This window comes from Pseudophryne corroboree, chromosome 7, assembly GCF_028390025.1.
Source record: "Pseudophryne corroboree isolate aPseCor3 chromosome 7, aPseCor3.hap2, whole genome shotgun sequence".
NCBI classification, from domain to species: Eukaryota; Metazoa; Chordata; class Amphibia; order Anura; family Myobatrachidae; genus Pseudophryne; species Pseudophryne corroboree.
In genome coordinates this window covers 155,782,501-155,794,777 of record NC_086450.1, presented here as the reverse complement: position 1 = coordinate 155,794,777, position 12,277 = coordinate 155,782,501, and the positions used below count along the sequence as shown (strand labels likewise).

At 42.6% G+C, this 12,277-nt stretch overlaps 1 long non-coding RNA gene across 2 annotated transcripts in view; it reads right to left on the bottom strand.

The window, feature by feature from the left end:
* The window catches only part of LOC134943474 (uncharacterized), a 76,734-nt gene that overhangs the window by 47,783 nt on the left and 16,674 nt on the right, over window positions 1–12,277 (bottom strand). For both annotated transcript variants that reach the window (XR_010181559.1, XR_010181560.1), the window contains exon 2: window positions 8,490–8,561. This is a non-coding gene — a long non-coding RNA (uncharacterized LOC134943474). The remainder of the gene's footprint in view (window positions 1–8,489; window positions 8,562–12,277) is intronic.

Below are 12,277 nucleotides of genomic sequence, written 5' to 3'. Positions count from 1 at the left end.
ACTTATTACAGCTTGACAAAGGGAACACACGGCTTGACACCTGTTGTCCGCATTTCTGGTGAAATACCTCCACACCGAAGAGCTGATTTTTTTGGTATTTTCACCTGGCATGTCAACGGCCATATTCCTCCCACGGACAACAGGTGTCTCCCCGGGTGCCTGACTTAAACAAACCACCTCACCATCAGAATCCTCCTGGTCAATTTCCTCCCCAGCGCCAGCAACACCCATATCCTCCTCATCCTGGTGTACTTCAACACTGACATCTTCAATCTGACTATCAGGAACTGGACTGCGGGTGCTCCTTCCAGCACTTGCAGGGGGCGTGCAAATGGTGGAAGGCGCATGCTCTTCACGTCCAGTGTTGGGAAGGTCAGGCATCGCAACCGACACAATTGGACTCTCCTTGTGGATTTGGGATTTCGAAGAATGCACAGTTCTTTGCTGTGCTGCTTTTGCCAGCTTGAGTCTTTTCATTTTTCTAGCGAGAGGCTGAGTGCTTCCATCCTCATGTGAAGCTGAACCACTAGCCATGAACATAGGCCAGGGCCTCAGCCGTTCCTTGCCACTCCGTGTGGTAAATGGCATATTGGCAAGTTTACGCTTCTCCTCCGACAATTTTATTTTAGGTTTTGGAGTCCTTTTTTTTCTGATATTTGGTGTTTTGGATTTGACATGCTCTGTACTATGACATTGGGCATCGGCCTTGGCAGACGACGTTGCTGGCATTTCATCGTCTCGGCCATGACTAGTGGCAGCAGCTTCAGCACGAGGTGGAAGTGGATCTTGATCTTTCCCTAATTTTGGAACCTCAACATTTTTGTTCTCCATATTTTAATAGGCACAACTAAAAGGCACCTCAGGTAAACAATGGAGATGGATACTAGTATACAATTATGGACTGCCTGCCGACTGCAGACACAGAGGTAGCCACAGCCGTGAACTACCGTACTGTACTGTGTCTGCAGCTAATATAGACTGGTTGATAAAGAGAAGATGTCTATGTAACTATGTATGTATAAAGAAGACTGAAAAAAATCCACGGTTAGGTGGTATACAATTATGGACGGACTGCCTGCCGAGTGCAGACACAGAGGTAGCCACAGCCGTGAACTACCGTACTGTACTGTGTCTGCAGCTAATATAGACTGGTTGATAAAGAGAAGATGTCTATGTAACTATGTATGTATAAAGAAGAATGAAAAAAATCCACGGTTAGGTGGTATTACAATTATGGACGGACTGCCTGCCGAGTGCAGAGACACAGAGGTAGCCACAGCCGTGAACTACCGTACTGTGTCTGCTGCGACTGGATGATAAATGGTATAAAAAATATATATATATCACTACTGCAGCCGGACAGGTATATATTATATATTATATAATGACGGACCTGCTGGACACTGTCTGTCAGCAGAATGAGTTTTATTTTTATAGAATAAAAAAAAAAAAAACACACAAGTGAAGTCACACGACGAGTGTTTAACTTTTTCAGGCAATCACAATATAAGTATACTACGAACTATACTGGTGGTCAGTGTGGTCAGGTCACTGGTCAGTCACACTGGCAGTGGCACTCCTGCAGCAAAAGTGTGCACTGTTTAATTTTAATATAATATGTACTCCTGGCTCCTGCTATAACCTATAACTGGCACTGCAGTAGTGCTCCCCAGTCTCCCCCACAATTATAAGCTGTGTGAGCTGAGCAGTCAGACAAATATATAATATATATAGATGATGCAGCACACTGGCCTGAGCCTGAGCAGTGCACACAGATATGGTATGTGACTGACTGAGTCACTGTGTGTATCGCTTTTTTCAGGCAGAGAACGGATATATTAAATAAACTGCACTGTGTGTCTGGTGGTCACTCACTATATAATATATTATGTACTCCTGGCTCCTGCTATAACCTATAACTGGCACTGCAGTAGTGCTCCCCAGTCTCCCCCACAATTATAAGCTGTGTGAGCTGAGCAGTCAGACAGATATATATAATATTATATATAGATAATAGATGATGCAGCACACTGGCCTGAGCCTGAGCAGTGCACACAGATATGGTATGTGACTGACTGAGTCACTGTGTGTATCGCTTTTTTCAGGCAGAGAACGGATATATTAAATAAACTGCACTGTGTGTCTGGTGGTCACTCACTATATAATATATTATGTACTCCTGGCTCCTGCTATAACCTATAACTGGCACTGCAGTAGTGCTCCCCAGTCTCCCCCACAATTATAAGCTGTGTGAGCTGAGCAGTCAGACAGATATATATAATATTATATATAGATAATAGATGATGCAGCACACTGGCCTGAGCCTGAGCAGTGCACACAGATATGGTATGTGACTGACTGAGTCACTGTGTGTATCGCTTTTTTCAGGCAGAGAACGGATATATTAAATAAACTGCACTGTGTGTCTGGTGGTCACTCACTATATAATATATTATGTACTCCTGGCTCCTGCTATAACCTATAACTGGCACTGCAGTAGTGCTCCCCAGTCTCCCCCACAATTATAAGCTGTGTGAGCTGAGCAGTCAGACAGATATATATAATATTATATATAGATAATAGATGATGCAGCACACTGGCCTGAGCCTGAGCAGTGCACACAGATATGGTATGTGACTGACTGAGTCACTGTGTGTATCGCTTTTTTCAGGCAGAGAACGGATATATTAAATAAACTGCACTGTGTGTCTGGTGGTCACTCACTATATAATATATTATGTACTCCTGGCTCCTGCTATAACCTATAACTGGCACTGCAGTAGTGCTCCCCAGTCTCCCCCACAATTATAAGCTGTGTGAGCTGAGCAGTCAGACAGATATATATAATATTATATATAGATAATAGATGATGCAGCACACTGGCCTGAGCCTGAGCAGTGCACACAGATATGGTATGTGACTGAGTCACTGTGTGCTGTGTATCGCTTTTTTCAGGCAGAGAACGGATTATAAAGTAAACTGCACTGTCCTCACTAGTAAACTCTCTCCACTCAGTCTCTACACTTCTACAGTAACAGTACTCCTCCTAGTCAGCTCCAGTAAATCTCTCTCAGTCTCTTATAATCTAAATGGAGAGGACGCCAGCCACGTCCTCTCCCTATCAATCTCAATGCACGTGTGAAAATGGCGGCGACGCGCGGCTCCTTATATAGAATCCGAGTCTCGCTATAGAATCCGAGCCTCGCGAGAATCCGACAGCGTCATGATGACGTTCGGGCGCGCTCGGGTTAACCGAGCAAGGCGGGAAGATCCGAGTCGCTCGGACCCGTGAAAAAAAACATGAAGTTCTGGCGGGTTCGGATTCAGAGAAACCGAACCCGCTCATCTCTAATTCCTGCCTCACTTACAGACATACTGTACAAATTTAAAAAAAAAATAAAAAAATAAACATCCTCTTCCAAACTATTTTTTTCATCCTATTCTGTATCTGTTAATATAGTTTGAATCTTTATATTCTTAAAACAATTATTTGGTTGTAAGTCAAATATGTGTCCATATATAATATTGCATTGTACTTTTTTCTGGCCTGTCCTCCCATTTGCTTTTTTGACAATGTGTTACTGTTAAGGAATTTAAGAGACAAAATAACTTAATACATGAGACTTGGTCATAGGCAATACTATGAGGTTCAAATCTCCGTCCTTTGCAGGCTTTAGAGAGTTTTTTTTTTTAAATGAAGATATAGGGGCTTATGTAATAGCCTGCAAGATACCTACTCTGCACAAATTCCGAGAAGTCTGCCGTATTAACGCCCACGCAGAGTGGGTAGCTCGCAGGCTATTACTAAAGCCCCATGGTTTTTCTTTGTGTATAGTCCATTTTGAGATGTCACCTCAAAAAGGAGCAATTTTAGTATCTCTTTCTGAAAATCAATCTTTAGTCCTTTAGCTTTTTTTATGACTATGTTGTAGCAATAGATCAATTTGAATTATTTTGTTTTGTTTATATGTCAATAGTCGTTTCTCAATTAATGTTATATCTAGGCTTCTTATGCCTTGCTGCTAGCGTTTGAATTGGGGTAGTGAGCAATAGTGACATAATGATATACATGGTTTGTTCATTCAATATTTATTAAGCCCAAATAAATAAATATCTGGGACGATGAAGACCCACCAGGTTAAAAAGAAAATAGATGGCACCATTACCTGTGTGTAGAGCATTGGCAAAATGGATGCGCCCACAACTATACCAAAAGTGATCCATTTGTAGTGAGATGTTCCATAATACCCATAATACTGTACATTACTGTTTTGTGTTAGTAATTTGTTTATCCGTTCACAGCTTTGTAACCTGTAAAGTATAATTTGGTATTTAAGGGCCAGATGTACTAAGCCTTGAAAAGTGATACATTTCAAAGTGATAAAGTACCAACCAACTAGCTCCTGTCATTTTTCAAACCTCAGTCTGTAACATGGCAGTTAGGAGCTGATTGGATGGTACTTTATCACCGTGAAATATATCGCTTTTCAAGGCTTAGTACATCTCCCCCTAAGTCTCTTATTGGATGGTCAGAAAACTGGTGGCATACATCGGCAGCTAAGCAAATTTGCCTGAATCTGACAATCACGACTGCTTTAGAGGCGGAACTACACTTGGTGCAGCAGATGCATTGCACCAGGGCCCCTGAGAACTAAGGGGCCCGCTGCTGCCCAGACCAGCAATGACTTATATCCTGCCCCTACCAAAGTACAAGCCCCCTGTCACCCTCTGCCTTTCCCTGTCACCCTCTGCCTTTCCCTGTTACCCATTGTCGTGTGGCATATTGTGAAGTTGAGATGGGGTGGAGGAGCCGGGGCACAAATTATATTTTTGCAGCTAGGCCTTCCACTCACAAATTCTGCCACTGGATTGTTCATACCTGAGGAGGTGGGATAAATGCAGACTGGTAAAATGACACATATGACATTGACTGTAAAAGCAGTATCTTTTGCATGTGACTAAGGAGGTGCAAATAAACGCTGATAATGGTCGCTAGCAAAGCACTTCTGATTTCAGACATACTAATCAAGTTTATAGTGTTTTTCCATCTTCTTTGTGCCTAGGTTATGATCTTGTGAGTATATTTTTGGGAAAAAATATTTTTACATTCGTCCATAAGAAGGGCAGCTATATGTTCTGTATTTGTGAGGTTTATTTTATTCACATTTAACAATGAATTTATTTTGATTATGCTTGTTGTAAACTAGGCACTGAGGTTACTGACGTAGACCTACATGTATCATAATGTTTCAATGTATACACTTCAGCATATGGCCATAAATACGTTTTGTATGCACGCCTTTTTTATCATCCAACTTAGCATCAAGATCTTGGTAGCCAGAGGTTGCTGTATTATAGATGCAGGTTTGTTCAGACTGCTGCAGCCTGCGAGTATTCACAAATACAGTGTCCAGTAAACTTCAAACAGAACATCACATATTAATTACATATGGTGAGTGTTTGCAGATGAATTGCGAGTGAAAATAAATGGCTGTTTTCACACTGCCATGAAAGCTACACTTCCAGGAACCAATTTTCATGTGTCTGAAAGGCAATAAAAGCTTGGAATACAAGCTTGAATAGATTATGAAGAATGGTGCTGAGTATTATGCAAACGCATGTGAAGAAATTAAGCCAATTGCATACAACATCTGTTAATTGTTTTAGATATATATTAGGTTTCCAAAAATATTGCATAAGTAGTATTCTGGTTCAAAATAACTATTCTCAGTGGGGACTCATATAATGCTACAAATTCTGCAGCATGACCCAAGCCAGTGAGTTTCTGCTGCACGATATCAAGCTGTTAATGTTACACTGATCTGCCTATTTTTATGGAATCCTATTCAGATTAGCACAGCAAGATTGTAATAGCATCATTCATTTGCAGAAACATGATTAACAGTCCTAGTCTGACATGGGAACATCATAGAGTTCCATATGGAATATAGCATGTCCTCAGTAGTACTATACCTTTTGAAGAGAGCCAGCTGATGACTGCACATACATAATGACCATTGTCACTTGCTGACTGCAGTTTCAGTCAAGAAACACTTTAAGCATTCACAGCCATCACTGAAGGTCAGCGAAAGCCATTTTGGGCACATTCAATGTAATTTGTCGAGAATGGCCGACACAATTGCCAAGTGTGTTGCAAGCTTAAAATAAAGACACTTTTAACACAGACTTCTAATTGGCGATAAATGTACTTTTAAATGCTCCTGAAAATCATTGAAATTCAAGAGAAAAACAAACAAAATGCATTGTTGTTTTATGTGCTGTGACGCAGATTTACTGCATACGAAACGCTGTAATTATTTACTTGAATGAGCTGTCCATTTTACATAGAGTATAAAACACTTCAGAATAACAGTCATTCACATTCAATAGCTGATATTATTCTAACAACTAAGATTGAAAATGTGTACTTAAACTGTCATTTTCTAATTAGCATGTCTTTTTCTGCTCAATACTCTGCAGAAAGTGGAAGAAGCCACTTTATTGACTGTGCCAATGTTGGTAGAAAATGCAGTCTTTCATTTCCCTGAGTTTCAGTTCAAAAAGACACAACAATGAGGCAGAGGCACGAGGTACAAAGGCAACTGTGTGCACTGCTGAAGAAATATTTGTGAGAAAAGGAATTATGCCTCAGTGATCTCATTAATTCCTCTGACAAATGTGGGATTATTGTGATGCAATGATCGCAAATTGTGGGACTAATTCAGCATTGAACACTGAAGTGCAGATATCGCTGTTCAGTGATTTCTGCACTTCTGTGCATGCACGCATGCCGCTGTGCGAGGACTTGAACTGCGTCCACATGCGATCACAGTTTGAGAGCGGCAGGGCGGTGGCAGCGCAGCGTTTTGGAGGTGGCGATGTGGCATTGGTGGGCCGCGGTCCGGACAATGGAGGAGCATCTGGACCATTTGAGGGGTTAGCCGTGGCACCTGTGTGACATCATACGCAGCCGCTGCAACCCAAAACATGGTGGCCCGGCGATTGCCTTTGCAGATAGGTTACAAAGGCAGGAGGCTACCTTTCAGATGCAAGTGCATTGCTGTTTAGCGGGGACGGAGTAGCTGGAATGCGGGGTGGCCTTGCCCTGTGCTGGGCAGCCCACTGCATGCTAGAGAAAGGGGTATAAGGATGCTAGGCTTATAGCTGAGGGTCTCCTCTTTCCAGGGGTACCAGATTTTTTAAAATCGGCCCTGGGGAAAAGGAGATATCCAACTTGAAAGCAGTGGTCCCCATCCAAGAGTGGTCACTGCTCTTCCCAGCCAGATATCCCGGGTTCTCTCTGACTTAGAGTTTTTCTGAGGGTGTAATCCTAAAGCTATGACTTCCCCCTTTTGGTGGATACTGGCAGCTTGTCTCTACTATGCGCAGAACCAGAGATATCAGTCTTAAAGCAGCTGGTCCCTGCTCCAGCTCCACACGCCTAATATGCAGTTTTAGGTTTTCATTGGTGAATTGCTCTGGCTCCTGAACTCTGATCCCCAAGTACCCAGAACCGTCTGAAAGGTGGGACTCTCTATTTTTTTTATTCCATTCAAAGCTAAGAAATATATTATCAGGATCTTTAGATATCTGCAGTCAAGCAACCTGCCCTCCCTCCGGAAAATGATAAATATTAAGCCCATTCCACTATCCACCCCTCCCCTACATATTAAACACCCCCTACCACACTGGAAGTCATGTACCAGGGTTTCTTCATTCAGCCCAATGCCCCCTTCTACAGTTTAGCCCCATCTGTGCAGTAAAGGAGTAATTAGCAGAAATTACTGCTCCAGGTCCTACATGCTGAGCGGAAGATAGAACACCCCTACCGCCCGTGGAACGTCAAAGCTGCTGCTGATAGCACCTCCCACCCCTACTCCTGGAAGATGGGTAGGGGGGTCCAGTGCATTGCTGTGCCAAGGGGCCTACACTGCTGTTAAGACAGCCCTGACCCCGACCACTCATTAAGAAAGGTAGGGCCAAATGTAATGGCTTGCGAGATGTATGTTTTTTTAAAACAGCAAACGTATACAAGGCAAAACCAAGAAGGTTTTGCCTTATAAACGTTTGCTGCTTTAAAAAAACTTACAAGTTCATCCGGAGTCTCGGAGCTCCAGCTGTCTCACAAGCCATTACATCCAGTCCGTAGAGTCTGGGAGGGAGGTCTTCTCTCACTGCCGTAAGGGACAGCTTCCCAAAATGTGAGAGCCTTCCAAACATTCAGAGAGACTAGTCAAATTGTAGGGTTAAATGGCTATCTGGATATTTACATAAAAACAAAATAACCATATATTATACGTTGACATGACTGGATGCAGTTCTTTGTTGCCAGTTGTCTTTAAAAATTAATTCAGTGAAAATATGTTATATTAGGCTTTTAAAGTCAACATGATAGCACAAAAGTTTTGTGTCCGTACTCAGCAAGTATTAGTGGTCATCAGCAAAACATTTATAAACTGCTGGTTAAACATATTAAAGCATTTCCTAACCTGATTCAGTCTTATACTTGAAAACAATTCCTTTTGCTTTGTCTTCAGTTGTTGGCTAGGCTTTGATGGTCTCTAAGATGGAAATAAAACGCCAAGGCTGCATTATTAATAGTTCTTTGATGGGGATGTCATATATCAACGAGTTTGCCATGATAGTTAGATAGGAAACAGATGAGCTGTGTTTTTGTAATTGCACGTTCATCAGTAAATTACCCCATAGAATTAAAGTGTTTTATTATGCAGAACCAGCCTTAGTGAAGTGTTCTCTTCTGCATGGCTCCATAGGGAATCTTATAGTGTGAAAGCTACACTATTGGTCAATCAGCCACAAAATCAATTAAGGTATCACTAGCATTAATTTGCTTGCTAACTAAGCTGTCTCTCCTTTTAATGTACCTGGGACAAAACATGCCAACAGATATCTATCTACCTGTCTGTCTGTCTGTCTGTCTATCTATCTATCTATCTATCTATCTATCTATCTATCTATCTATCTATCTATCTATCTATCTAATAGATCAATCATTCTATTCACTGTTCTTTACATCCAGGAAGTATTACCTTACCTGCTGCCACAGAAACATCTACTGTTTGTATGGCAGGAGAGTAACAGAACGACAAACCATTAGTATTCTCTCACATACACCACATATTATGTAAGGTTGCATGGATAAAGGGATATTTGAACATTTACAAATGCAAATGATTCTGGAAATTCTTGACTATGCATAGGTGGAGGATACTGTAGTTAGTGATATTTAAATAAACATGGGAACTGAATCACTATTCACACAGTTGTTGCATCTATGTACGCAGCAGCTGTGCAAAATTATGCAAATAACACAGGAGGCGTTTTGTGTAAATAGACGCATGCCCATAGCATTAGCAACTAATATTATCAAGTACATTCTGTAAAATGATAGGTAGAAGCTTGTTGCTTGCTATGGGCAAAATCTCCACTTGATATACTTCCCCCTAAATTGTGGTGCAGTGTTGGTCATATCGTGGAATAAGCACCTGAGTGCTCATTGCTGAAAATTACACTACACTAACGTCACAGATTTATTATGGGCTGCAAATCATTTGAAGAATAAGTTTGAATTGCAGATAAACACAATTATTACTTGCTAGAAGTACACAGATTTGTAAAAGTGCTGAAACTCACTAGCAACAGCTGCCTTTTTGGTTTGTATCCAAATAGGGCAGTTATATAGGCCATACAGCTGGTGCCATATATAATATGGAGTTGTCCAAGTTTTGCTTCATTAAATTGTTAGGCTACTTAAAAATGACAGATTCAGCTTCACTTGTATATTATAAAGTTATTGTGACAAGAAACATATATATGATATTGTCATAATTGTTGCCTATTTGTAGGGCCAGATTAAGGGTGGTGGAGGCAACAAAGCTGTGAGGGCTCCCACTACTATACACCTGACACACACACACACACACACACACACACACACACACACACACACACACACACACACACACACTCAACCAACCACCACCACCCTATCTGTGCATCACACAACCTGGGCAGCCCAAAACAGCAGCCATGGCCGGCTCAGCCTCAGTGGCCACGGTTAATGAATAGCTGAGCTGCTGAACAGAAACGCCTCAGATTCAAACAGCAGTGTGTGTGTGCCCCTAATGTGTGGGGGCCCTTAGACCACTGCTCCTGTCAGCCCTGCTTTAATCCAGCCCTGCTTTTTTTATAATTAGTTCCCCATATCATGCAGTGTCTTCATAGGCTATTGAATAATTTGCATCAGTGCCTCCCACAATGGAGCTTACAGTCTAAAGCCAGGTACACACTAAACAATGCGTGTACCTGGCCAATAGCATGACTAATATAATGATATATATTGGCAGTGCCATACACGCTGAACAATAAATCAAGCGTTATATTGTTCACAGCCACATTTCCCTGTGTCTGGTCATTTCCCCATTGGTCGTGAAACATGCGCGATGGGACAACCCAGCAAACAACCTGCACACACTAGACGATGTTCCAAACATGTCAATCTGATCCACCGAATCAGACAACATACTGTATTGCCTAATGTGTACCCAGCTTTAGGGGTCTATGCAGTGCCGTAACTAGACATTTTAGCGCTGTGTGAAAAAAATACCATCAGCGCCCCCCCTTATGTAATATAAGGGCAGAGCGCGCCGCAGGTGCGCGGAAAAGATATAGGGGCGTGGCTTCATGGGGAAGGGGTGTGGCCACAAAATAATACCAATTCATATTGCAGTGCACAGTAGTCTCCATTATTCACATTACACCACATAGTAGCCCCACTACACCATGTAGAGCCCCTTTTACACATTATGGCGGACAGATTCCCCTTTTTACACATTACGGCAGACAATGTCCCCTTTTTACACATTACAGCAGACAGTTCCCCTTTTTACACATTACAGCAGACAGTTCCCCTTTTTACACATTACAGCAGACAGTGTCCCCTTTTTACACATTACAGCAGACAGCGTCCCCTTTTTACACATTACAGCAGACAGCGTCCTCTTTTTACACATTACGGCAGAGAGCGTCCCTTTATTACACATTACAGCAGACAGTCCCCCTTTTTACACATTAAGGTAGACAGCGTCCCCTTTTTACACATTACGGCAGACAGCGTCCCCCTTTTTACACATTACGGCAGACAGCGTCCCCATTTTACACATTATGGCAGACAGTCCCCCTTTTTACACATTACGGCAGACAGCGTCCCCTTTTTACACATTACGGCAGACAGCGTCCCCCTTTTTACACATTACGGCAGACAGCGTCCCCATTTTACACATTATGGCAGACAGTCCCCCTTTTTACACATTACGGCAGACAGAGTCCCCTTTTTACACATTACGACAGACAGCGTCCCCCTTTTTACACATTACAGCAGCCAGTCCCCCTTTTACACATTAGGTAGACAGTATACTTAGCGAGAGAGAGAGAGAGAGAGAGAGAGAGAGAGATAGATAGATAGACAGACAGACAGAATAGATGATACTTACCATCTTTCTGCTGACTCAGGCAGTCAGACTCGAGAGGAAGGGAGGGGGACTCGGGAGCCGCAGCAGCACACTTTAATTGGTAGCGGCGCCGCTGCAGCTGTTCCTCTCCGTCCGCATTGGCTGTCCGCTGCAGCTGTGAATGCTTGGATGCTGCGCCGCTACCAATTACAGCATGCTGCTGCGGCTCCCGAGTCCCTCTCCCTCCTCCTCCTCCTCCTCCCCTGCCCCCGGCGCTGCTCCTCTCCTCTCCGGCAGCAGCACACGCACACAGGCAGCTTTTAATGAGTCAGTTTGACTCATTACAATGCAGCTGATGACTTTAGGGAATGCGGGCAGTTGTGCCCTCAGGGCGACTGCGCTGTGTGCCAGGCACACCTGGCACACATGTAGTTACATCTCTGGGTCAATGTAATAAACCTTGAAGAGATATAAAGTGGACGAAGATAAAGTACCAACCAACCAGCTCCTAATTGTCATTTTTCAAACTCAACCTGTAACATGATAGTTAGGAACTGATTGGCTGGGACTTTATTTTTGCGCCACTTGTGTTTTATAGGTGTATTGTCAATATGTATTATGGTGCATATATTGTATATAAAAGAACACAGTATTCCCAAAGTAGTTAATGATAGCAGCAAAAAAATTATTATGTCTACAGTAGTCCACTTCTCTTTTCCCTCTGACATAACCATCATCTAACATGCTCGGTCAGTGTTACACACACAACTGATCTTCTGTTCAGTGTCACTGAATAGTGATCTGCA